Here is a 26332-nt window from a genome sequence, read left to right on the forward strand (position 1 = left end):
AGGTTCAGAATGATTGACATCTATAAGAACTCAGAACTCAGATAGTGTTATTGATTCTCTTAGTTGAGCATAATGATTCTTGAATATAGCTAGTGTATGAGTCTTGGCTGTGGCCCAAAGCACTCTGTCTTCCAGTATTACCACCGGATACATACATGCCACAGACACATAATTGGGTGAACCTTTTCAGATTGTGACTCAGCTTTGCTAAAGTCCCCAATTAGAGGTGTCCAGGTTCTTAAGCACACTCTTTTTGCCTTGGTTCACAACTTTATTTCTTTTTTTTTTTTTTTTTTTTTTTTTTTTTCATTGCTTTTTCTTGCTTCAAGAATCAATTTGATGATTTTTAGATCCTCAATAACAGTTCTCTTTCTTCTTTTTTCAAGAGCCAACAATTTTAACATTCTCAAAACAACAAATTCAAGAGACATTGCACTGTTCAAGCATTCATTCAGAAAGCAAAAAGTATTGTCACCACATCAAACTAATTCAACTAGTTTCAATGATAAATTTCGAAATCCTGTACTTCTTGTTCTTTTGTGATAAAGCATTTTTCATTTAAGAGAGGTGATGGATTCATAGGACATTCATATCTTTAAGGCATAAAATTTCAATTTTATTAATTATGAATTAAAACAAGACTAAAAATAGATATAAAATGAGACTAGAAAAACGAAAAATAAAAACAAAACAAAGGAAAAAAAAAACGCAAACATAGGCTCCTAATGATAGAGGTTTTCACAGAGTTAGGACTCAACAACCTTGATTTTGAGAAGTGGATGCTCCCTCAGCTTGAGAGGAGAACTTTTGGCGTTTCAATTCTTGGAGTTCACACCCCTGCTTCTCTTGCTCCTTCCATTGAACTTCTTGGTGATTGGCCGTTCAATGGGTATGAATTCATCTGCTTCCATCTTCACCCCAGCCTCTTTACAGAGCAAGGAGATCAGGCTTGGATAAGCCAATTTGGCTTCAGTGGAATTCTTATTTGCAATTGTGTAGATCTCACAAGCAATCACATGATGGACCTCCACTTCTTTTCCAAGCATAATGCAATGAATCATCACTGCTCTCTTGATGGTGACCTCAGAACGGTTGCTAGTGGGCAATATGGAACGCCCAATAAAGTCTAGCCAACCTCTTGCAATTGGCTTGAGGTCTCCCTCTTGAGTTGGTTTGGGACACCCTTTGAATTGGTTATCCACTTAGTCCCAGGGAGGCATATGTCCTCTAGAACTTGATCCAACCCTTTATCTACTCTCACCATCCTCCTATTGAAGGAATCAGGATCATCTTGCAGTTGAGGTAGTTTGAAGATTTCTCTTATTTTGTCCAGATGGAAGTACATAACTTTCCCTCTGACCATGGTTCTGTAGGTATGGTAAGCAGTTCCAGTCATTCTCTGCTTATCTGTTAGCACAAATTTGAGTAGAATTCCTGAACCATGTTCCTTCCAACCTTTATTTCAGGATTGGTCAGAACTTCCCATCCTCTGTTTCAAATTTGCTCTTGGATCCCGATATTCATATTTTGTGATAATGGTCTTCATGTTCTTTGGTTAAGAACTTCTCTTGATTCCAAAGATTCTTTGGATTATTCTCTTTCTTTCCTCTTAAATTGGTTTGTTTTCCCTTAGGAGCCATGATCTTGATGAATCTTGGCTTAGTGATCACGGAAAAGCACACCAAACTTAGAGGTTTGCTTGTCCTCAAGCAAAAGAAAAGAAAGAAGAGAAGAGAGAGAGAGGAAGAGGAAATTCGAATGGTGTGGTGGGAGGAGAGAGCCAAACGTATATTTATAAGGTGGGAGGGGAGTTTTTCGAAAAAAAGGAGAATTTGAAGGAGATTTGAGAAGATGCGGAAAGAAATTGAGAAAAGGGTGATTTTTTGAACAAAATTTGGGGAATGATTTGAGAGATTTGAAGATGATTTTAGATATTTGAAAATTTGAAAGTGAATAATGAGAGATTGAAATGTATTTTTGTAGAAAAATATGGGTGAGAAAAGGAAAGTTTGAAAAAATCTGATCTGAAAACAAAATTGTGGTCCCCCACCTTTCTGGCGTTAAACGCCCAGAATGGCACTCATTCTGGCGTTTAACGCCCAATTGGCACCCCTTTTGGGCGTTTAACGCCCAGCCAGGTGCCCTGGCTGGCGTTAAACGCCAGAAAACCTTTATCACTGGGCGTTTTTCTGAACGCCCAGGATGCTGCACACCTGGCGTTAAACGCCCAGAATGGTGCCCATTCTGGCATTTAACGCCCAAAATGGCACCATTCCTGGCGTTAAACGCCCAGAATGGTACCCATTCTGGCGTTTAACGCCCAAAATGCCCTTACTGGCGTTTTTTCGCCAGTAAGCTCATTTTCTCTGCTTTTTGAGCTGAATCCTTCTGTAACTCTGTGAATTCCTTCATTTTTGATATTTGCCTCTGTAAGAACAATCATATAACCTCCTAATGACTGGGTTGCCTCCCAGCAAGCGCTTCTTTACTGTCTTTAGCTGGACTTTCACTGAGAATCACTCAAGCCTCAGTTTTGAGCATTCCTGCTCAAAATTCCCTTCAAGATAATGTTTGATTCTCTGTCCATTAACAATGAACTTTTTGTCAGAATCAATATCCTGAAGCTCAACATATCCATATGGTGACACTCCTGTAATCACATACGGACCCCTCCAACGGGATTTGAGTTTTCCTGGAAACAGTCTGAGCCTAGAGTTGAAGAGCAGAACTTTTTGTCCTGGCTCAAAGACTCTGGTTGACAACTTCTTGTCATGCCATTTCTTTGCCTTTTCCTTATAAATTTTTGCATTTTCAAAGGCATTGAGTCTGAACTCCTCTAGCTCATTTAACTGGAGCAATCTTTTTTCACCAGCTAACTGTGCATCCATGTTTAGGAATCTGGTTGCCCAGTAGGCTTTATGTTCCAGTTCCACAGGCAAATGACAGGCCTTCCCATACACCAGTTGGTATGGGGAGGTTCCTATAGGAGTCTTGAATGCTGTTCTGTGTGCCCACAGAGCATCATCCAAGCTCTTTGCCCAATCCTTTCTGCGGGCTATCACAGTCCGTTCTAGGATTCTTTTTAGTTCTCTGTTAGAGACTTCAGCTTGCCCATTTGTCTGTGGATGATACGGAGTTGCCACTTTGTGGCTAATTCCATATCTAACCATAGCAAGGTGTAGCTGTTTATTGCAGAAATGAGTGCCCCCGTCACTGATTAGCACTCTGGGAACGCCAAACCTGCTGAAAATGTTTTTCTGGAGGAATTTCAGTACGGTCTTTGTATCATTAGTGGGTGTAGCAATTGCTTCTACCCACTTAGATACATAGTCCACTGCCACCAGAATGTAAGTGTTTGAGTATGATGGTGGGAATGGCCCCATGAAGTCAATTCCCCATACATCAAACAATTCTATCTCTAATATCCCTTGTTGAGGCATGGCATATCCATGAGGCAGGTTACCAGCTCTTTGGCAACTGTCACAGTTACGCACAAACTCTCGGGAATCTTTATAGAGAGTAGGCCAGTAGAAGCCACATTGGAGGACTTTAGTGGCTGTTCGCTCACTTCCAAAATGTCCTCCATACTGTGATCCATGGCAGTGCCATAGGATCCTTTGTGCTTCTTCTCTGGGTATACATCTGCGGATCACTCCGTCAGCACATCTCTTAAAGAGATATGGTTCATCCCAGAGGTAGTACTTGGCATCTGAAATTAATTTCTTTCTCTGCACGTAACTGTACTCTTTGGGAATGAACCTCACAGCTTTGAAATTTGCAATATCTGCAAACCATGGAGCTTCCTGAATGGCAAATAGTTGCTCATCTGGGAAAGTCTCAGAAATCTCAGTAGAAGGGAGGGACGCCCCAGCTACTGGTTCTATTCGGGACAGATGATCAGCTACTTGGTTCTCTGTCCCTTTTCTGTCTCTTATTTCTATATCAAACTCTTGCAGAAGCAACACCCATCTTATAAGCCTGGGTTTTGAATCCTGCTTTGTGAGTAGATATTTAAGAGCAGCATGGTCAGTGTACACAACCACTTTGGACCCCACTAGATAGGATCTAAACTTGTCAATGGCATAGACCACTGCAAGTAACTCTTTTTCTGTGGTTGTGTAGTTCTTCTGTGCGTCATTTAGAACACGGCTGGCATAATAAATGACGTGCAGAAGCTTGTTATGCCTCTGTCCCAACACTGCACCAATGGCATGGTCACTGGCATCACACATTAGTTCAAATGGCAATGTCCAATCTGGTGCAGAGATGACTGGTGCTGTGACCAGCTTAGCTTTCAGGGTCTCAAATGCCTGCAGACACTGTGTGTCAAACACAAATGGTGTGTCTGCAGCTAACAGGTTACTCAGAGGTTTTGCAATTTTCAAAAAATCCTTTATAAACCTTCTGTAGAATCCTGCATGCCCCAGAAAACTTCTGATTGCCTTAACATTGGCAGGTGGTGGTAATTTTTCAATTACCTCTACCTTTGCCTTATCCACCTCTATTCCCTTGCTTGAAATTTTGTGCCCAAGGACAATTCCTTCAGTCACCATAAAGTGATATTTCTCCCAGTTTAAAACCAGGTTAGTCTCTTGGCACCTTTTCAGGACAAGTGCTAGGTGATTAAGACAGGAGCTAAATGAGTCTCCATATACTGAAAAGTCATCCATGAAGACTTCCAGAAATTTCTCTACCATATCTGAAAAGATAGAGAGCATGCACCTCTGAAAGGTTGCAGGTGCATTGCACAGACCAAAAGGCATCCTCCTGTAGGCAAACACGCCAGAAGGGCAAGTGAATGCTGTTTTCTCTTGGTCCTGAGGATCTACTGCAATTTGGTTGTAGCCTGAATAGCCATCCAAAAAGCAGTAATAATCATGGCCAGCTAGTCTTTCTAGCATTTGGTCTATGAATGGTAAAGGAAAATGATCCTTTCTGGTGGCTGTATTGAGCCTTCTGTAGTCAATACACATGCGCCACCCTGTGACTGTCCTTGTGGGAACCAGTTCATTTTTTTCATTATGAACCACTGTCATGCCTCCCTTTTTGGGAACAACTTGGACAGGGCTCACCCAGGGGCTATCAGAAATCGGATAAATAATCCCAGCCTCTAGTAATTTAGTGACCTCTTTCTGCACCACCTCCTTCATGGCCGGATTTAGCCTCCTCTGTGGTTGGACCACTGGTTTGGCATTATCCTCCAATAGGATCTTGTGCATGCATCTAGCTGGGCTAATGCCCTTGAGATCACTTATGGACCACCCAAGAGCTGTCTTGTGTGTCCTTAGCACTTGAATCAGTGCTTCCTCTTCCTGTGAATTTAAAGCAGAGCTTATAATCACTGGAAAAGTGTCACCCTCTCCCAGAAATGCATATTTCAGGGATGGTGGTAGTGGTTTGAGTTCAGGCTTGGGAGGCTTATCCTCCTCCTGAGGAATTTTCGAAAATTCCTTTGCCTCCTCTAGTTCTTCTTGATCAGGTTGAGCATCTTTGAAGATGTCCTCAAGCTCTGATTCTAGGCTTTCAGCCATATTGATCTCTTCCACCAAGGAGTCAATAATGTCAGCGCCCATGCAGTCATTTGGTGTATCTGGATGCTGCATAGATTTTACAGCATTCAACTTGAACTCATCCTCATTGACTCTCAAGGTGACTTCCCCTTTTTGTACATCAATGAGAGTTCGTCCAGTTGCTAGGAAGGGTCTTCCTAGAATGAGAGTTGCACTCTTGTGCTCCTCCATTTCCAGCACCACAAAGTCAGTTGGAAAGGCAAATGGCCCAACCTTAACAATCATGTCCTCAATTATGCCTGATGGGTATTTAATGGAGCCATCAGCAAGTTGGAGGCATATCCGGGTTGGTTTGACTTCTCCAGTCAACCCAAGCTTTCTGATAGTGGATGCAGGTATTAGATTGATGCTTGCTCCAAGATCACATAGAGCTGTCTTGGTGCAGGCACCTTCTAATGTGCATGGTATCATAAAGCTTCCTGGATCTTGAAGCTTTTCTGGTAAGCTTTTTAATATGACTGCACTGCATTCTTCAGTGAGAAACACTTTTTCAGTTTCTTTCCAATCCTTCTTATGGCTTAAGATTTCTTTCATGAACTTAGCATAAGAAGGTATTTGCTCAAGTGCCTCTGCAAACAGAATCTTTATTTCAAGAGTCCTTAGATAGTCTGCAAAGCGGGCAAATTGCTTATCCTGTTCCGCTTGGCGGAGTTTTTGAGGATAAGGCATCTTGGCTTTATATTCTTCAACCTTAGATGCTGCAGGTTTATTCCTTACAGAAGTGGTTGAAGAAGCCTTGTTAGAGGGATTACTGTCAGCACTCTCAGGTGTCTGATTCTCCCTAGGCGTCTGAACGCCAGGATTGGGAGGAAATTGGGCGTTTAACGCCAACTTTTCCCCCTTTTCTGGCGTTTGAACGCCAGAACTGGGCAAGGAATGGGCGTTTAACACCAGCTTTCCTTCCCTTTCTGGCGTTTGAACGCCAACAACATTCCTCTCTGGGCTCTTACTGTCCTCAGAGGGATTTTGAACAGTAGTTTGGTTGTCCTCTGTCAATTGTTCCTTGTTTGGCTTTTTACTTTTTTGAGTAGTGTTATTCAGGGTCTTCCCACTCCTCAATTGAACTGCTTGACATTCCTCTGTTATCTGTTTAGATATTTGCTGTTTTGCTTGATTCAACTGCAGTTCTATGCTCTTGTTAGCAACTTTAGTTTCATAGAGCATCTCTTTAAAGTCTGCTAACTGTTCTGTCATCAGGAGCAATTGTTGATTAAGCTCAATTATCTGTTCTTGAGGACTAGGGTCAGTGACTACAGCCATGACTTCCTTTTTTGGAGAGAACTCATTGCTAGAGTACAAATATTGGTTTCTAGCAACAGTGTCTATGAGCTCTTGAGCTTCTTCAATTGTCTTCCTCATGTGTATAGATCCACCAGCTGAGTGGTCTAAAGACATCTGAGCTTTTTCTGTAAGCCCATAGTAGAAAATGTCTAACTGTACCCACTCTGAAAACATTTCAGAGGGACATTTCCTTAGCATACCTCTATACCTCTCCCAGGCATTATAAAGGGATTCATTATCCTCTTGTTTAAAGCCTTGGATGTCCAGCCTTAGCTGTGTCATCCTCTTAGGAGGGTAAAAATGATTCAGGAATTTGTCTGACAACTGTTTCCATGTCTTTATGCTTGCTGTAGGTTGGTTATTCAACCACCTTTTTGCTTGATCTTTTACAGCAAATGGAAACAATAATAGTCTGTAGACATCCTGATCTACCTCTTTATCATGTACTGTGTCAGCAATTTGTAAAAACTGTGCCAGAAACTCAGTAGGTTCTTCCTGTGGAAGACCGGAATACTGGCAATTTTGCTGCACTATGATAATGAGTTGAGGATTTAGTTCAAAGCTGCTTGCTTTGATGGGAGGTGTACAGATGCTACTCCCATATGCAGCTGTAATGGGGTTAGCATATGACCCCAGAGTCCTTTTGGACTGATTAATCCCACTTAAGTCCATAATGGACAAAAGGGAAATGATAATGATTGCAAGGAGATAAATTTTGTGTTTTTTTTTTGAATTTACGAAAAAAAATAGAATAAAATAAAATAAAATAAAAATTCGAAAATCAAAAAGAAAATAAGATCAAAGCAAATTGAAAACTGAATCAATGAGTTAATTAAAAAGATTTTGAAAATAGCAATTAGAAAGATATGATTGAAAAAATTTTTATGAAAAAGATTTGATTTTGACAAGAGGAAAGAGAAAAACACAAAAAGACACAAAACTTAAAATTTTTAGAAAATCAAACACACAGTTTTCGAAAATTTTTAAGGGAAAAACACAAAGAGGACACCAAACTTAGAATTTTTATAAATCAAAAAGGGACTAAGAACATGCAAAAATCGAAAATTAAAAGAAAAACAAAAGCATGCAATTGACACCAAACTTAGAATATGAAACTAGACTCAACTAAAAGACTCTAAACCAACAAAAATAAAACAGTCCTAATCTAAGCAACAAGATAAGCCGTCAGTTGTCCAAACTCAACAATCCCCGGCAACAGCGCCAAAAACTTGGTGCACGAAATTGCAATCACACTTTTGCAATCCCGCACAACTAACCAGCAAGTGTACTGGGTCGTCCAAGTAATACCTTGCGTGAGCAAGGGTCGATCCCACAGAGATTGTCGGCTTGAAGCAAGCTATGGTTATCTTGTAAATCTTAGTCAGGATATCAGAAATTATCAGGATTGATTGTGAAAAGCAAAAGAACATGAAATGATTACTTGTTGTGCAGTAATGGAGAATAGGTTGAGGTTTGGAGATGCTCCATCTTCTGAATCTCTGCTTTCCTACTGTCTTCTTCTTCAAACACGCAAGTCTCCTTCCATGGCAAGCTATATGTAGGGTTTCACCGTTGTCAATGGCTACCTCCCATCCTCTCAGTGAAAGCGATTGCATATGCTCTGTCACAACATAGCGGAATTCATCTGTCGGTTCTCAATCAGGCCGGAATAGAATCCAGTGATTCTTTTGCGTCTGTCACTAACGCCCCGCCTTCAGAAGTTTGAAGCATGTCACAGTCATTCAATCATTGAATCCTACTCAGAATACCACAGACAAGGTTTAGACCTTCCGGATTCTCTTGAATGCCGCCATCAATTCTAGCTTATACCACGAAGATTCCGGTTAAAGAACCCAAGAAATAACTACTTAATCTAAGGTAGAACGGAGGTGGTTGTCAGGCACGCGTTCATAGTTGAGAATGATGATGATTGTCACGGATCATCACATTCATCCGGATTAAGAACAAGTATTATCTTAGAATGGAAGCAAGCATGATTGAATGAGAAACAGTAGTAATTGCATTAATCCATCAAGACACAGCAGAGCTCCTCACCCCCAACCATGGGGTTTAGAGACTCATGCCATGGAAAGTACACAAAGAAAGGTGTAAAGTGTCATCAGGTCCTGATATAATGTCAAAAGATCCTATTAATAGTAAACTAGTATCCTAGGGTGTACAGAAATGAGTAAATGACGTAAAAATCCACTTCTGGGTCCACTTGGTGTGTGCTTGGGCTGAGCAATGAAGCATTTTCGTGTAGAGACCTTTTCTGGAGTTAAACGCCAGCTTTCATGCCAGTTTGGGCGTTTAACTCCAAGTTTTATGCCAGTTCCGGCGTTTAACGCTGGAATTTCTGAGGTTGATTTGCCACGCCGGTTTGGGCCATCAAATCTTGGGCAAAGTATGGACTATCATATATTTCTGGAAAGCCCAGGATGTCTACTTTCCAATGCCGTTGAGAGCGCGCCAATTGGGCCTCTGTAGCTCCAGAAAATCCACTTCGAGTGCAGGGAGGTCAGAATCCAACAGCATCTGCAGTCCTTTTTGGTCTCGGAATCAGATTTTTGCTCAGGGCCCTCAATTTCAGCCAGAAAATACCTGAAATCACAGAAAAACAAACAAACCCATAGTAAAGTTCAGAAAAGTGAATTTTAACTAAAAACTAATAAAAATATACTAAAAACTAACCAGATCATACTAAAAACATACTAAAAATAATGCCAAAAAGCATACAAATTATCCGCTCATCACTTGTCTCACTGACTTGTCTGCCAGTTGTAATGAGAACAAGGCAGGTTGTACCTCAATGATCCCTAACTTCTCCATTACAGAGAGTGGCATCAGATTTATCCCTGACCCAAGATCACATAGAGCCTTTTCAAAGCTCATGGTGCCTATGGTGCAAGGTATTAAGAACTTGCCAGGATCTTGTTTCTTTTGAGGTAGAGTTTTCTGAATCCAAGTATCTAGTTCACTAATGAGCAAGGGAGGTTCACTTTCCCAAGTCTCATTACCAAATAACTTGGCATTCAGCTTCATGATAGCTCCTAAGTATTGAGCAACTTTCTCTCCAGTCACATCTTCATCCTCTTCAGAGGAAGAATAGTCTTCAGAGCTCATGAATGGCAGAAGGAGGTTTAGTGGAATCTCTATGGTCTCAGATTCCTCAGGATCCTTAATAGGAAACTCCTTCTTGCTTGAAGGACATCCCAGGAGGTCTTCCTCACTAGGATTTTCGTCCTCCTCCTCCCCTATGCATTCGGCCACTTTGATTAAATCAATGGCCTTGCACTCTCCTTTTGGATTCTCTTCTGTATTGCTTGGGAGAGTACTGGGAGGAGTTTCAATGACTTTCTTACTCAGCTGGCCCACCTGTGCCTCCAAGTTTCTAATGGATGATCTTGTTTCATTCATGAAACTAAAAGTGGCCTTTGACAGATCAGAGACTATATTTGTTAAATTAGAAGTATTTTGTTCAGAGTTCTCTGTCTGTTGCTGAGAAGATGATGGATATGGCTTACTATTGTTCAGCCTATTGCGTCCACCATTGTTAAAGCCTTGTTGAGGCTTTTGTTGATCCTTCCAGGAGAAATTTGGGTGATTTCTCCATGATGGGTTATAGGTGTTTCCATAAGGTTCACCCATGTAATTAACCTCTGCCATGGCAGGGTTCTCAGGATCATAAGCTTCTTCAGAAGCTGCCTCTCTAGTATTGTTGGATGCATGTTGCAGTCCATTCAGATTTTGAGAGATTATGTTGACCTATTGAGTCAACATTTTGTTCTGAGCCAATATGGCATTCAGAGCATCAATTTCAAGAACTCCTTTCTTCTGAGGTATCCCATTGTTCACGGAATTCCTCTCAGAGGTATACATGAACTGGTTATTTGCAACCATGTCAATGAGTTCTTGAGCCTCTTCAGGCGTTTTCTTCAGGTGAATAGATCCACCTGTAGAGTGGTCCAGTGACATTTTCGAAAATTCAGAGAGACCATAATAGAAGATATCTAATAGGGTCCATTCTGAAAACATGTCAGATGGACATCTTTTGGTCAACTGCTTGTATCTTTCCCAAGCTTCATAGAGGGATTCACCATCTTTTTGTTTGAAGGTTTGAACATCCACTCTCAGCTTGCTCAGCTTTTGAGGAGGAAAGAATTTATCCAAGAAGGCAGTGACCAGCTTATCCCAGGAGTCCAGGCTATCCTTAGGTTGTGAATCCAACCATATTCTAACTCTGTCTCTTACAGCAAAAGGGAAAAGCATGAGTCTGTAGACTTCAGGATCAACTCCATTCGTCTTTACAGTCTCACAGATCTGCAAGAACTCAGTTAAGAACTGATAAGGATCTTCAGATGGAAGTCCATAAAACTTGCAGTTTTGTTGCATTAAAGCAACTAGCTGAGGTTTCAGCTCAAAGTTATTGGCTCCAATGGCAGGAATGGAGATGCTTCTTCCATCAGACTTGGATGTTGGCTTTGTGAAGTCACCAAGCATTCTCCTTGCATTATTATTATTATTATTTTCGGCTGCCATCTCCTTCTCTTGTTCGAAAATTTCTGAAAGGTTATTTCTGGATTGTTGTAATTTAGCTTCTCTTAATTTTCTCTTCAGAGTCCTTTCAGGTTCTGGATCAACTTCAACAAGAGTGCCCTTTTCCCTGTTCCTGCTCATATGAAAGAGAAGAAAACAAGAAAAGAAAGAGGAATCCTCTATGTCACAGTATAGAGATTCCCTTATGTTAGTAGAAGAAGAAAGGGGTATAAGAAAGAAGAAGGATGGATTCGGATTTTTGGATGAGGAGAGGTGAAGAGAAGTGTTAGTAATTAAATAATTAAATAGAATAAGGAAGGAGAGAAGAGGAGAGAAATTCGAAAATAAATTTTGAAAAAGAGTTAGTGATTTTCGAAAATTAGAGATAAAAGTAATTGAAATTAAAATTAAAAACAAAAAGAATTTTTGAAAAAGAGAGGGAGATATTTTCGAAAATTATAGAGGGAAAAGTAGTTAGGTAGTTTTTGAAAAAGATAAGAAACAAACAACAAGTTAGTTAGTTGATTGGAAAAGATTTGAAATCAAATTTTGAAAAAGATAAGAAGATAAGAAGTTAGATAAGATATTTTGAAATCAAATTTTGAAAAAGATAAAATTTTTGAAAAAAGATAAGATAAAAAGATAAAAAGATTTTTAAGAAAAAGATATTTTGAAAAAGATTTAATTTTTAAAATTACTTAACTAACAAGAAACTACAAGATAAGATTCTAGAACTTAAAGATTGAACCTTTCTTAACAAGAAAGTAACAAACTTCAAATTTTTGAACCAATCACATTACTTGTTAGTTAATTTTCGAAAATTAGATATAAAAGATAAGAAAAAGATTTTGAAAATATTTTGAAAAATAATTTTTGAAATTTTCGAAAATTATATAAAAAATGAAAAAGATATGATTTTTGAAAAAGATTTTAAAAAGATAAGATTTTTAAAATTGAAATTTTGACTTGACTTGTAAGAAATAACTAATTTTAAAAATTTTTGACCAAGTCAACCCAAAATTTCAAAAATTTGGAGGAAAATAAGGAAAAGATATTTTTTTGATTTTTTTGAATTTTTAATTATGAAAGAGAAAAACAACAAAAATATTCAATGCATGAAGTTTTTAGATCAAAACAATGAATGCATGCAAGAATGCTATGAATGTCAAGATGAACACCAAGAACACTTTGAAGATCATGATGAACATCAAGAACATAATTTTAAAAAATTTTTTGATGCAAAGAAAACATGCAAGACACCAAACTTAGAAATCTTTAATGCATGGAAAATATGAATGCAAAAGTGCACATGAAAAACAACAAAAGACACAAAACAAGAAATCATCAAGATCAAACAAGAAGACTTGTCAAGAACAACTTGAAGATCATGAAGAACACCATGAATGCATGAATTTTCAAAAAAATGCAAGAAAAAATTTTTAAAGCATGCAATTGACACCAAACTTAAAAATTGACTCAAGACTCAAACAAGAAACACAAAATATTTTTGGTTTTTATGATTTTATGATTTTTTTTGTATTTTTATTTAATTTTTTCGAAAAAAACATTTTTGGAAAAACGAAAAAGAAAAGAAAAATTTTTGAAAAAGATTTTTGAAAAGAAAATTACCTAATCTGAGCAACAAGATGAACCGTCAATTGTCCACACTCGAACAATCCCCGGCAACGGCGCCAAAAACTTGGTGGACGAAATTGTGATCACTGTTCTTTAAGTTGTATGAAATTATTATTGTGGCACCAGTTGTTATCACAACTCCGTTCAACTAACCAGCAAGTGTACTGGGTCGTCCAAGTAATAAACCTTACGTGAGTAAGGGTCGATCCCACAGATATTGTTGGTATGAAGCAAGCTATGGTCACCTTGTAAATCTCAGTTAGGCAGATTAAATTGGTTTATGGATTCGAAAATAAAAATAAGAAAATAGATTATAAAAAGGGATAGAAGACTTATGCAGATTCTTTGGTGAGAATTTCAGATAAGCGAATGGAGATGCTGCATGGCTCAAAGACGCCTGCTCTCCTACTGCTTCTACTCAATCCTTCTTACTCCTTTCCATGGCAAGCTTTATATAGGGGTTCACCATCAGTGGTGGCTACTTTCAATCCTCTCGGGAAAATGATCCTATGCGGCTGTCACTCGCACGGCTAATCGTCTAGAGGCATCACCCATGGTTGATGGCTACATCCCATCCTCGCAGTGAAAACTAATGCTCACGCACTCTGTCACAGTACGGCTAATCACTGGTTGGTTCCCGCTCCTACTGGAATAGAATCCCCTGATTCTTTTGCGTCTGTCACTAACGCGCAGCACTTGCAAGTTTGAAGCACGTCACAGTCATTCATTACCGGAATCCTACTCGGAATACCACAGACAAGGTTAGACTTTCCGGATTCCCAGGATCCTACTCGGAATACCACAGACAAGGTGAGACTTTCCGGATCCTCATAAATGCCGCCATCTATCTAGCTTATACCACGAAGATTCTGTTGGGGAATCTAAGAGATACGCATTCAAGCTCTGTTTCATGTAGAACGGAAGTGGTTGTCAATCACGCACGTTCATAAGTGAGAATGATAATGATCGTCACTTTCATCATTACATTCATCATGTTCTTGGGTACGAATGAATATCTTGGAATAAGAAATAGAGAGATTTGAATAAAAGAAAATAGGATTGCATTAATACTTGAGGTACAGCAGAGCTCCACACCCTTAATCTATGGTGTGCAGAAACTCCACCGTTGAAAATACATAAGTGAAAGGTTCAGGCATGGCTGAATGGCCAGCCCTCTCCATGATCAAGTGACCGAATGATCAAGAGATTAAACTGTCAAAAGATTGAAACGGTCAAAAGATATCTAATACAATAGTTAAATGTTCTATTTATAATGAACTAGCTTCTAGGGTTTACATGAGTAAGTAATTGATGCATAAATCCACTTCCGGGGCCCACTTGGTGTATGTTTGGGCTGAGCTTGATCAATTCACGAGCTGAGGCTTCTCTTGGAGTTGAACTCCGAGTTATGACGTGTTTTGGGCGTTCAACTCCGGATCATGACGTTTTTCTGGCGTTTAACTCCAGACAGCAGCATGAACTTGGCGTTCAACGCCAAGTTACGTCGTCAATCTTCGAATAAAGTATGGACTATTATATATTGCTGGAAATCCCTGGATGTCTACTTTCCAACGCCGTTGAGAGCGCGCCAATTGGAGTTCTGTAGCTCCAGAAAATCCATTTCGAGTGCAGGGAGGTCAGATTCCAACAGCATCAGCAGTCCTTTTGTCAGCCTTCTTCAGAGTTTTGCTCAAATCCCTCAATTTCAGCCAGAATTTACCTGAAATCACAGAAAAACACACAAACTCATAGTAAAGTCCAGAAATGTGAATTTAACATCAAAACTAATGAAAACATCCCTAAAAGTAGCTCAAACTTACTAAAAACTATCTAAAAACAATGCCAAAAAGCGTATAAATTATCCGCTCATCAGCGGGATTGTGCCTAAGGCATGTTTCATGCCCAGCTCCCGCGCCACTCTCTGTTCAATCTAACCCATTTCTCATCCACAATGGACGCAAACGCACACTAGGCGCTGGCGCATCGATCCTCTTTGTTTTTTTTTTATATGTAGAATACATGTGAAGATGCAGAATGAATGAATGAATGAACACTAATAAAAATAAAAATAAAACTAAGAATGAAAAGGAACGATCATACCATGGTGGGTTGTCTCCCACCTAACACTTTTAGTTAAAGTCCTTAAGTTGGACATGTGGTGAGCTCCTTTATCAGGGTGGCTTATGCTTGAACTCTTCCAGGAATCCCCACCAATGTTTGCAATTCCAATAGCCTCCGGGATCCCAAACTAGGCGCAAAGAGCCTTCAAGCAAGTTAAATCAAGTGACAAGGCCCCAAGAGTATTGATTGTTGGAATGATTTCCGGGGTCCCAAACCTTGCTTTTGCACCCGTCTTCTTGTTGATCATCATAGCTCAAATTGGGTGGCAAGCAAATTGAATTCTCACTGAAGCGGCCAAACAACATCCTAGACCCATTCAATTGAGCTCTACACTAACCTTTACATTTCAATTTGGAGCATACAACCATATTAAACCTTGCTTGACAACTCTTCCCACTGACCATCTCCCTCTTACTCTTAAAACCACAGAGAGCTCTAAGTTGATCATCCGTCTCTAGTAGCCCATATTCAAGTGGGAAAGTAAAGGTCAATGATAAGAATTTTACCCACTTGAATGTTGTGTTGGACGGTAATGGCCTTGGAAGAGATGTTTATAATGATCTTGCAAGCTCCACTCCCTTGTGCTCTTTTTTGACAACTTCCACCTCCTTGCAAGCTTCTTCAATATCAACCTCTTCCTCTTGGTAGCTTTCCTCCAATTCAATCTCATCTTCATTGCTCACCAAGGGCATGGGTGGTTGTGCTTCTTCTTCTTTAATCTCCATCTCTTGATTAACTTCTTCAAAGTCTTCAACCATGATATGCCTTGGAGGTTGTACACCCTCCTCAACATCAACATCAAACATCTTGGAAGGAGGCTCTATGACTGGATTTTCCCATGGAGGTTCCGCATCTCCTAAGTCTTCAACCACTTCCTCTTATTCAGCTATTACGGTTTCCTTCACTTGTTCCAATACAAAGGTATGTTCCTCATTGTCCATTGGAGTTTCTAGTGTCTCCTTCATGCTACGCTCTTTTATTAGTTCTCCACATGTAGCATGGGAGCACTTTAAGTGTCAAAATGCCAATAGGCTAAATCTCCTACTACTCGCTCCAATTGATGAACGGCTGCTTAAAATTGATCCAGTGTCTTCTTGAGACGATCCCTTGACTCTTGTTCTGCTTGGATATTATAAGTAGGGTCATAAGGCTCTTGGATTGATGGATATGGACATGATGTATATGGAGGTGGTGGTTCTTGGGAGTAATTGGGTTGGAATTGGGGTGGTTCCATACATGGTTCATAAGGTGGATAAGGGTTAGGGTCATATGAGGGTGTTTGGTAGAAGAGGGCTTGTGAGTTTGATGGTTCAAACCTATGTTGAGGAGGGGGGTCATAGGCATATGGTGGGGCTTGTTGGTAACTACAAGGGGGTCCATCATATCTATCATCTTGGTACGCACCTCGGAATGGAGGTTGATTGTCACGAAGAGGTCCACCATAACTATTATCTTGGTATGCATCATAGAGTGGTTGTTAGCTATAGCGCATTAGAGGGGGTTGTTGCCAAGAGGGTTGATCAAATCCTTGTGGCTCCTCCCATCTTTGATTCTTCCAACCTTGATGCCTGTTCTCATTATAGCTTTCATTCCTTACAACAACATTAGAACCAAACTTAAAGCCAGAGGGGTGAGAATTCATAGTAGCTAATAAAAATTAAAAATGAAAACAAATAAGCAAGTAAAAAGCAAATATTTACAATAACCAATAATAAGGCACACATTTGCAATTTCCCGGCAATGGCGCCATTTTGACGAACGGATTTTTGTGAGGTCTAGAATTTCACAAATAAGTTCTCGTTGAAAGTATAGCTTCTAGACTGACAAAGAATCCTTTCATGAAAAAGTTTTGGTTGTCACAAGTAACAAACCCCTAATAAAATTGATAACCGAAGTATTTAAACCTCGGGTCGTCTCTCAAGGAATTGCAGGGAAGTGTGCTTATAATTGGTTATGAGAAAAGTATCTTTTTGGGTTTAGATATATAACTACAATTTTTTGTTGTAGTATAGCCATTTTGACGAACGGATTTTTGCTAGTAAAGAATTTCACAAAAGTAATCACGTTGTAAGTATAGCTTCTAAACTAACAATAATCCCTCTGTGCAAAAACTTGTTTGTCACTAAAGCAAACCCAATAAAAATTAATAACCGGAGTATTTAAGCCTCGGGTCATCTCTCAAAGAATTGCATGGAAGTGTGCTTATAATTGGTTATGAGAAAAGTATCTTTTTGGGTTTTTGAAAGGTTTGAACAAGGAATGTAAATGACAAAGAAGTAAACTAATTATCATGAAAACCCTTGCAAGGTATAAGAACTGGACATCCTATCCTAGTTATCCTTATCAATTGTGATGAGAATTGGATTTTGCTCCCACTTGGTCAACCTCTAACTATGAAGGTATGTTAAGTGGATAAATCAATTTGATTCCTCAGGTCCTAGTCAATTCCTAAGAAAAGACTAGAGTTAGGGGAATTCAAATCAATCAGCAAAGAATTCGAATTTTCAATCAACAAGGAGTTTGATAACTCAAGTGTCTCCAATTACTCAACACAAGCTAAGAATGTAAAAAGCTAAATTAAAATCATAAATATGAAATACCTCAAATTGCATTAGAGAAATCAAATCTAACATGGAGTTCAAAAACTAAAGTAATCAACAAGGGAAATCAATAAACTAGAATACCAAAACAAATAAAAGTAGGAGAGAAATCCTAATCCTAAAACCTAAGAGAGAGGAGAGAGCCTCTCTCTCTAGAGAACTACATCTAAAACCTAAAATTATGTGAATGTGATATCAATGAATGAATTCATGATTCCCCCACTCTTCAGCCTCTAATCTGTGTTCTCTGGCCCAAAAAATGGGTCAAAATAGCCCAGAAATTGCCCCCAGCGATTTCTGCAGTCGTAGTACGTCACACATGTCGCACATACGTGCCAGGTGCGCGTGCGCGCCGATGGGCTTTTCGCGAATGTGCGCGCGCACGTACATCATTTTGACGAACGGATTCCTTGCGTAGTTTATAATTTCACAATTAAAGTCTCGATGAAAGTATAGCTTCTAAACCAGTAAAGAATCTTTTCGTATAAAAACTTGTTTGTCACTAAAGCAAACCCAATAAAAGTAATAACCGAAGTATTTAAACCTCGGGTCGTGTCTCAAAGGAATCGCAGGGAAGTGTGCTTATAATTGGTTATGGAAAAGTATATTTTTTGGGTTTTTAAGATAAGAAGCAAGAATAGTAAATGGCAAAAGGAATAAACTTAACTAGAAAATCTCTTTGGCAAGGTATGAGAACTGGATGTCCTATCCTAGTTATCCTTATCAATTATGATGAGAATTGTTCGTTGCTCCCACTTGGTCAACCTCTAACTATGAAGGTATATCAAGTGAATCAATAAACTTGATTCCTCAAGCCCTAGTCAATTCCCAAGGAAAGACTAGAGTTATTGGAATTCAAATCAACTAGCAAACACAACAATTATCAATCAACAAAGGAGTTTGATAACTCAAGCATCTCTAATTACTCAACCAAAGCTAAGAGTGTAAAAAGCTAATTTAAATCATAAATATGAAATACCTCAAATTGTATCAAATAAAGAAATCAAATCTAACATGGAGTTCATAAACAAATAAAAGAGAAACTAAATTAAAAGAACATTGAACCTGGAATTGAGAAGAAGAAGAAATCCTAATCCTAAAACCTAAGAGAGAGGAGAGCCTCTCTCTCTAGGAACTACATCTAAAACCTCAAAATTATGAATTATGGAATGTTGTTTGATGAATGAATGATTTCCCCACTCTTCAGCCTCTAATCTGTGTTTTCTAGGCCAAAAACTAGGTCAAAAATAGCCCAGATATTGCCCCAGTGATTTCTATAGTCGCAGTACATCACGCATGTCGCGCGTACGTGCCAGCTGCGCATGCGCGCCGATGGGCTTTTCGCGAATGTTCGCGTGCGCGTCAAGTGCACGTGCGCGTCATCTAGCTGCATGGCCACTATGACAAATTATATATCGTTACGAAACCCCGAATGTTAGCTTTCCAACGCAACTAGAACCGATTTATTTAGATCTCTGTAGCTCAAGTTATGATCGTTTGAGTGCGAAGAGATCAGGGTTGACAGCTTTGCAGTTCCTTCAGCTTTTTGTATTCCTTCCGCTTTTGCATGCTTCCTTTCCATCCTCTAAGCCATTCTTGCCCTGTGATCTCTGAAAACACTTAACAGACATATCAAGGCATCGAATGGTAATAAGAGAAGATTAAACATAGCAGAATTAAGACCAAAGAAGCATGTTTTCAATCATAGCACAAAATCAGGAAGGAAAATGTAAAACATGCGATTTACATGAATAAGTGTGAGAATAGTGGATAAAATCCACTCAGTTAAGCACAAGATGTACCACGAAATAGTGGTGAATCAAATCTCTCCACACTTAAACATTAGCATGTCCTCATGCTATGCTCAAGAGAGACTATATGAGTGAAGAGGAATGGTATGATGTATGAAATGCAACCTATTTATATGAATGCAACTACATGCAAAAATGCTTTTACCTACTTGGTTAAAAGTAAACAAATTCTCCAAGACAAACATAAATTGGATTCCACTAATTCAAATCACACAATAAGAGACAAGTAAACTTGTAAGAAGCTAGCTCATAAAAGCAGGGAACATAGAATCAAGCATTGAACCCTCACTGGTAGTGTATATGCACTCTAATCGCTCAAGTGTCTAGGGTTAATTCACTCTACTCTTTTATAATCATGTTTTCTAAAACTTTGTTCTTCATCTAACCAATCAACAAATATTTAGTATACCAATACAAACATCATGAGGTCTTTTCAAGGTTGTAATGGGGCTAAGGTAAGGGTGAGGATATGTGTGTGGCTAAGTGAGCTAAAATATGAATCTTTGACTAACCTAAGATCTCACCTAACACACACACACTCTATGTAACTCTAAATTCATGCCTAGCTACCCATAATGAATATGCACCCAAATTCCCAATATTCGCATAAAGTAGAAACATGACACATTTCCATTAACCCAGGTTCCCACAGTTTCCCACACTTAGTTAACACACTATCTTAAGCTAACCAAAGATTCAATTGGGATAAGTAATTGTTTTTCCGCTTAAGGCTAGTGATGTGGTAAAATATAGAACAAATGGGGATTAAAAGGCTTAAAGTGGTTAACTAAGGTAAATGGAATGGTAGGCTATTTGGGATAAGTGAGCTAATAACAAATGATGGCCTCGATCATATGTATGCATGTAAATACACTAAACAATGGACATATAGACTGAAACAATGCAAATATTGCAATCATAGAGAATGAAACACACAAGAATAAAATATCATGGTTAAATAATGTAACCATGTAATTAAGCTTAAATCTCACGGGTTGTGTGTTCTTAGCTATAATTCATGTTCCAAATTACAATCTTCAAACAAGTTTAACACAATTTTTCAATTTAAATTATTGAAATGCTATAAAATAGGGTCTTGAAAAAAAAACTTATTACTTTAACCAAGTAGTGGTAAAATATGCACAAAATCAAACAAACATGCAATCAAATATGCAAATGCAACAATTAACAAGGAAAATAAAGCATTCGTGTTGAAGTAGGAAATAACTAACCCACGGAAGTCGGTATTGATGGTGCGCGAAATTGTGATCATCAATGGCGCCATCAACATGGTACGCTCAATTGCAATCTCAACTCTTTGTCACAACTTCGCACAATTAACCAGCAAGTGCATTGGGTCGTCCAAGTAATAAACCTTACGCGAGTAAGGGTCGATCCCACGGAGATTGTTGGTATGAAGCAAGCTATGGTCATCTTGTAAATCTCAGTCAGGCAGATTCAAATGGTTATGGATGATTTATGAATAAAGCATAAAATAAAGATAGAGATACTTATGTAATTCATTGGTGAGAACTTCAGATGAGCATATGGAGATGCTTTGTCCCTTCCGTCTCTCTGCTTTTCTACTGTCTTCATCCAATCCTTCTTACTCCTTTCCATGGCAAGCTGTATGTTGGGCATCACCGTTGTCAATGGCTACAGTCCCGTCCTCTCAGTGAAAATGTTCAACGCGCTCTGTCACAGCATGGCTAATCATCTGTCGGTTCTCAATTAGGTTGGAATAGAATCCAGTGATTCTTTTGCGTCTGTGACTAACGCCCCACAATCGTGAGTTTGAAGCTCGTCACAGTCATTCAATCCTTGAATCCTACTCAGAATACCACAGACAAGGTTTAGACCTTCCAAATTCTCTTGAATGCCGCCATCAATTCTAGCTTATACCACGAAGATTCTGATTAAGGGATCCAAGAGATATCCACTCAATCTAAGGTAGAACGGAGGTGGTTGTCAGGCACATGTTCATAGGTGAGAATGATGATGAGTGTCACGGATCATCACATTCATCAAGTTGAGGAACAAGTGATATCTTAGAACAAGAATAAGTTGAATTGAATAGAAGAACAATAGTAATTGCATTAATACTCGAGGTACAGTAGAGCTCCACACCTTAATCTATGGTGTGTAGAAAATCCACCGTTGAAAATACATAAGTGATAATGGTGATCATTGGCTTCGGCCCCAGAGAGGGAACCAGAAGAACCAAGATGAAAATACAATAGCAAAAGGTCCTATTTATAGAGAACTAGTAGCTTAAGGTTTACAAAGATGAGTAAATGACATAAAAATCCACTTTCGGGACCACTTGGTGTGTGCTTGGGCTGAGCATTGAAGCTTTCATGTGTAGAGACTTTTCTTGGAGTTAAACTCCAGCTTTTGTGCCAGTTTGGGCGTTTAACTCCCATTCTTGTGTCAGTTCCGGCGTTAAACGCAAGAATTCTTGAGCTGACTTGGAACGCCTGTTTGGGCCATCAAATCTCGGGCAAAGTATGGACTATTATAAATTGCTGGAAAGCCCAGGATGTCTACTTTCCAACGCAATTAAGAGCGCGCCAATTGGGCTTCTATAGCTCCAGAAAATCTACTTCGAGTGCAGGGAGGTTAGAATCCAACAGCATCTGCAGTCCTTTTCAGCCTCTAAATCAGATTTTTTCTCAGGTCCCTCAAATTTAGCCAGAAAATACTTGAAATCACAGAAAATCACACAAACTCATAGTAAAGTCCAGAAAAGTGAATTTTAACTAAAAACTAATAAAAATATAATAAAAACTAACTAAAACACACTAAAAACATACTAAAAATAATACCAAAAAGCGTATAAATTATCCGCTCATAACAACACCAAACTTAAATTGTTGCTTGTCCCCAAGCAACTGAAAATCAAATAGGATAAAAAGAAGAGAATATACTATGGACTCCAAAATATCAATGAAACTTAGCTCCAATTAGATGAGCGGGACTTGTAGCTTTTTGCCTCTGAACAGTTTTGGCATCTCACTTTTATCCTTTGAAGTTCAGAATGATTGGCTTCTATAGGAACTCAGAATCTAGATAATGTTATTGATTCTCCTAGTTAAGTATGTTGATTCTTGAACACAGCTACTTTATGAGTCTTGGCTGTGGCCAAAGCACTCTATTTTTCAGTATTACCACCGGATACATACATGCCACAGATACATAACTGGGTGAACCTTTTCAGATTGTGACTCAGCTTTGCTAGAGTCCCCAATTACAGGTGTCTAGGGTTCTTAAGCACACTCTTTTTGCCTTGGATTATGACTTTAACTGCTCAGTCTCAAGTTTTCACTTGACACCTTCACGCCACAAGCACATGGTTAGGGACAGCTTGGTTTAGCCGCTTAGGCCAGGATGTTATTCCTGTTGGCCCTCCTATCCACTGATGCTCAAAGCCTTTGATCCTTTTTATTATCCTTGCCTTTTAAAGGGCTATTGGCTTTTTCTGCTTGCTCTTTTTTTTTATTGAATTCACTGCTTTTTCTGGCTTCAAGAATCATTTTTATGATTTTTCAGATCCTCAGTAACATGTCTCCTTTTTCATCATTCTTTCAAGAGCCAACAATTTTAACATTCATGAACAACAAATTCAAAAGACATATGCACTGTTCAAGCATACATTCAGAAAACAAAAAGTATTGTCACCACATTAAAATAATTGAACTAGTTTTAAGGATGAATTCGAAATCATGTACTTCTTGTTCTTTTGTAATAAAAACATTTTTCATTCAAGAAAGGTGATGGATTCATAGGACATTCATAACTTTAAGGCATAGACACTAAGACACTAATGACCATAAGACACAAACATAGATAAACATAAGCATAAAAATTCGAAAAACAGAAGAATAAAAAAATAAGGAGATTAAAGAACGGGTCCACCTTAGTGATGGCGGCTTGTTCTTCCTCTTGAAGATCTTATGGAGTGCTTGAGCTCCTCAATGTCTCTTCCTTGCCTTTGTTGCTCCTCTCTCATGATTCTTTGCTCTTCTCTAATTTCATGGAGGAGGATGGAATGTTCTTGGTGCTCCACCCTTAGTTGTCCCATGTTGGAACTCAATTCTCCTAGGGAGGTGTTGATTTGCTCCCAGTAGTTTTGTGGAGGAAAGTGCATCCCTTGAGGCATCTCAAGGATTTAATGATGAGGAATTTCCTCATGCTCATGTCTATGAGTGGGATCTCCTGTTTGCATTGAGCTCCTTCCACACAGATATCCATGAGGATTTGGTCCAACCTTTGATTAAAGTTGACCTTTTTTGAGTTTGAAAAGGGACCTCGGGGATCACCTTCTTCTTGGCCACAACTTCATAGAAGTGGTCTTGATGCACCCTTGAGATGAATCTCTCCATCTCCCATGACTCGGAGGTGAAAGCTTTTGCCTTTCCTTTCCTCTTTCTAGAGGTTTCTTCGGCCTTAGGTGCCATAAATGGTTATGGAAAAACAAAAAGCAATGCTTTTACCACACCAAACTTAGAAGGTTTGCTCGACCTCAAGCAAAAGAAGAAAGAAGAGAGTAAAAGAAGAAGAAATAGAGGAGATGGAGGTGGCTTTGTTTTTTGGCCAAGGGGGAGAAGTAGTGTGTAGGTTGTGTGAAAATGAAGGAGTGAAGTTGGGTTTACATAGGGGTGAAGAGAGGGGTAGGGTTCGGTCATGTATGGGTGGGTTTGGGAGGGAAAGTGATTTGAATTTGAATGGTGAGGTAGGTGGGGTTTTATGAAGGATGGATATGAGTGGTGAAGAGAATAGTGAGATTTGATAGGTGAGGGGTTTTTGGGGAAGAGGTGTTGAGGTGATTGGTGAATGGGTGAAGAAGAGAGAGAGCGGTGGGGATCCTGTGGGGTCCACAGATCTTGAGGTGTCAAGGATAATTCATTCCTGCACCAAGTGGTGAGCAAAAATGCTCCTTCTGCCAATCCTGGAGTTAAACGTCGGGCTGGTGCCCATTTCGGCGTTTAACGCCAGCTTCTTGCCCATTCCTGGCGTTAAACACCAGTCTGGTGCCCCTTTCTGGCACCATTCTGGGCGTTTAATGCCAGAAAGGGGCACCAGACTGGCGTTTAACTGGCGTTCCAAATCAGCTCAAGACTGCCCGGTGTTTAACGCCGGAACTGGCACAAGAATGGGAGTTAAACGCCCAAACTGGCACAAAAGCTGACGTTTAACTCCAAGAAAAGTCTCTACACATGAAAGCTTCAATGCTCAGCCCAGGCACACACCAACTGGGCCCGGAAGTAGATTTTTATGTAATTTACTCATCTTTGTAAACTCTAAGCTACTAATTCTCTACAAATAGGACCTTTTGCTATTGTATTTTCATCTTTTGATCACTTTGGATCTTAGGATCATCTTTGGACGTCTAGTTCTTAGATTATAGGAGGCTGGCCATTCGGCCATGCCTAGACCTTGTTCTTATGTATTTTCAACGGTGGAGTTTCTACACACCATAGATTAAGGTGTGGAGCTCTGCTGTACCTCGAGTATTAATGCAATTACTATTGTTCTTCTATTCAATGCAGCTTATTCTTGTTCTAAGATATTCATTCGCACCCAAGAACATGATGAATATGATGATTATGTGACGCTCATCATCATTCTCACTTATGAACGCGTGCCTGACAACCACCTCCATTCTACAAGCAAACAAGGCTTGAATGTTTTATCTCTTGGATTCCTTAATCAGAATCTTCGTGGTATAAGCTAGAATTGATGGCGGCATTCAAGAGAATCTGGAAGGTCTAAACCTTGTCTGTGGTATTTTGAGTAGGATTCAAGGATTGAATGACTATGACGAGCTTCAAACTCCTGAAGGCTGGGCGTTAGTGACAGACGCAAAAGAATCACTGGATTCTATTCCAACCTGATTGAGAACCGACAGATGATTAGTCGTGCTGTGATAGAGCGCGTTGAACATTTTCACTGAGAGGACGGGACTGTAGCCATTGACAATGGTGATGCCCAACATACAGCTTGCCATGGAAAGGAGTAAGAAGGATTGGATGAAGACAGTAGGAAAGCAGAGAGACGGAAGGGACAAAGCATCTCCATACGCTTATCTGAAATTCTCACCAATGAATTACATAATTATCTCTATCTTTACTTTATGTTTATTCATAATTCATCCATAACCATTTGAATCTGCCTGACTGAGATTTACAAGATGACCATAGTTTGCTTCATACCAACAATCTCCGTGGGATCGACCCTTACTCGCGTAAGGTTTATTACTTGGACGACCCAGTGCACTTGCTGGTTAGTTGTGCGAAGTTGTGATAAAGAGTTGAGATTGCAATTAAGCGTACCATGTTGATGGCACCATTGACGATCACAATTTCGTGCACCACTTCCCATGATCATCAACCTATAAAAGACATAAAATAGCAAAGGGAAATAGATAAATATAACATTGGGTTGCCTCCCAACAAGCGCTTCTTTAATGTCAGTAGCTTGACAGTGGGCTCTCATGGAGCCTCACAGATACTCAAAGCAATGTTGGAACCTCCCAACACCAAACTTAGAGTTTGAATGTGGGGGTTCAACACCAAACTTAAAAGTTGGTTGTGGCCTCCCAACACCAAACTTAGAGTTTGACCATGGGGGCTCTGTTTGACTCTATTTTGAGAGAAGCTCTTCATGCTTCCTCTCCATGGTTACAGAGGGATATCCTTGAGCCTTAAACACAAAGGATTCTTCATTCACTTGAATGATCAATTCTCCTCTGTCAACATCAATCACAACCTTTGCTGTG

General features: G+C 39.4%; 1 non-coding gene across 1 annotated transcript; it reads left to right on the forward strand.

Moving 5' to 3' along the window:
- The first annotated feature begins 10884 nt into the window (after window positions 1-10884).
- LOC112700032 (small nucleolar RNA R71) lies at window positions 10885-10988 on the forward strand. The gene has a single exon (XR_003152957.1). It is a non-coding gene; the product is annotated as a small nucleolar RNA R71 (small nucleolar RNA).
- Window positions 10989-26332: the final 15344 nt, after the last annotated feature.

The sequence above is a fragment of the Arachis hypogaea genome, chromosome 6 (genome assembly GCF_003086295.3).
Source record: "Arachis hypogaea cultivar Tifrunner chromosome 6, arahy.Tifrunner.gnm2.J5K5, whole genome shotgun sequence".
Taxonomy (NCBI): Eukaryota; Viridiplantae; Streptophyta; class Magnoliopsida; order Fabales; family Fabaceae; genus Arachis; species Arachis hypogaea.